The sequence below is a fragment of the Neodiprion pinetum genome, unplaced genomic scaffold (genome assembly GCF_021155775.2).
Source record: "Neodiprion pinetum isolate iyNeoPine1 unplaced genomic scaffold, iyNeoPine1.2 ptg000171l, whole genome shotgun sequence".
Taxonomy (NCBI): Eukaryota; Metazoa; Arthropoda; class Insecta; order Hymenoptera; family Diprionidae; genus Neodiprion; species Neodiprion pinetum.
This window is the reverse complement of record NW_027184578.1, coordinates 539-2,500: the sequence shown is the minus strand read 5'-3', so window position 1 is coordinate 2,500 and position 1,962 is coordinate 539. Positions and strand designations below refer to the sequence as shown.

The following is a 1,962-nucleotide window of genomic DNA, read 5'->3' as shown; positions in this document are numbered from 1 at the left end:
CAACGAACGCGGTGCTGACGCCGGATCCGATGGGTCCGGCGTTCGCCGCGGTCGCGACGAGCGCAGTCGCCGGCTAAAACCGCCCGACGACCGACTCGCGCCGAGGCGTCGACCCGTCGCTCCGCGTCCAGCGCGGAGCAGCGGCGGGTCGTTCGCGCCTCCGGCCGACTCGGTGCCGAGAGGGGACCGCTCCGCGGTCCGCCTCGACTCGTTCGACCCGGTCAGGTCGTACGAGGGAGACGTGCGAAGCTGGTCTCAGCGCTTCTTCGCGGGCAGCCTGTCTGCGCCCGGGTGTCCTCGGTGCAACGCCGTTACACCCCGGACGCAGGCCGCGAACGCGGTAGGCTTCGGAGAGAATTTTCGCCCGTACGAGGAAGCTCGCGTCAGCGTCGAGGGCAGCGATGCCCGGGACTCGCTGACGCGGCCCACTGCCGTCCGCCGTCAATCGTTTGCATTGCGAGCCGATCGGGTCCGGCGCCGGTCAATTCCGGCAGACGACCCGTGAACTCGAGGCGACGTCGGCTCTTGAACTATCGCACGAACGAAATTTGACGCGCGGCGCGCGTTCCTTCCCGCGCGCAACCGCGCAAGGGCTGACGCACGCGGCGCCGCGCTCACGACCACAGAAAGCCGGTAACAACCGTAATTTTAGCATTTTTAATGCAAAATTCACATATATGATTACCCTGAACGGTGGATCACTTGGCTCGTGGGTCGATGAAGAACGCAGCTAATTGCGCGTCAACTTGTGAACTGCAGGACACATGAACATCGACATTTCGAACGCACATTGCGGTCCACGGATACAATTCCCGGACCACGCCTGGCTGAGGGTCGTTTAACAACGACAGACTGCTCCGTAGGCAACGGTGCCGCGAAAACCCCCGACCCGGGGGAACACAGCGCACCGTGCCTTCGCGAGCGAATGACTGGGCGTTCGCAGCCTCAAACAAAGGTCGCGTCGCCTCAAACGAACACGTATGTCACGGTCACGACGCGTCGCCCGCAGATCGCGGGGTCGAGCTGTCGCTGCCGTTCGTCACGTTCCGGTGCTAGCGATAGTCGAGAGAACGAACGAATTCGGCACGGCGACACACAGACCGCGCGCGGTCGGTTCGCCGCTCATGTGATGAAGTTTTCCGTCCACGCTTCGCCGCGGGGGGCTCTCGGGTCTCCCGTACGGCGGGCGTGTTTACGGTCGTTTCCGTGGCTCGAACGTACGAAAGAATACGTTGTGTCCTCGTCCGTGTCGACGGTGCTGTTCTTGAACGAACGGCCGTCGCCGACGACGGACTCGCAATCTTACGACGACCTCAGAGCAGGCGAGACTACCCGCTGAATTTAAGCATATTACTAAGCGGAGGAAAAGAAACTAACTAGGATTTCCTTAGTAGCGGCGAGCGAACAGGAAACAGCCCAGCACTGAATCCCGCGGTTCTGCCGCCGGGAAATGTAGTGTTTGGGAGGATCCACTTATCCCGGGGCGTCGGCCCGCGTCCAAGTCCATCTTGAATGGGGCCACTTACCCGCAGAGGGTGCCAGGCCCGTAGTGACCGGGACGCGCCACGGGGAGGATCTCTCCTCAGAGTCGGGTTGCTTGAGAGTGCAGCTCTAAGTGGGTGGTAAACTCCATCTAAGGCTAAATATGACCACGAGACCGATAGCGAACAAGTACCGTGAGGGAAAGTTGAAAAGAACTTTGAAGAGAGAGTTCAAGAGTACGTGAAACCGTTCAGGGGTAAACCTGAGAAACCCGAAAGATCGAACGGGGAGATTCATCGTCAGCGACGCAGGCTTCGCCGCGGCTCGTGATGTCGGGACCTCGCGTCCACGGCACTCGGTCGCGGTGCAATGTCCGGCGGCGCCGGCGTGCACTTCTCCCCTAGTAGGACGTCGCGACCCGTTGGGTGTCGGTCTAAGGCCCGGTCGGCTGCCTGTCTCGGCGTTCTCGTCGGGGCAGAC

General features: G+C 61.8%; 1 non-coding gene across 1 annotated transcript; it reads left to right on the top strand.

Annotated features, from left to right (window-relative positions):
- The first annotated feature begins 682 nt into the window (after window positions 1–682).
- Window positions 683–837, top strand: LOC124224489 (5.8S ribosomal RNA). Its single transcript, XR_006884780.1, has one exon. It is a non-coding gene; the product is annotated as a 5.8S ribosomal RNA (ribosomal RNA).
- Window positions 838–1,962: the final 1,125 nt, after the last annotated feature.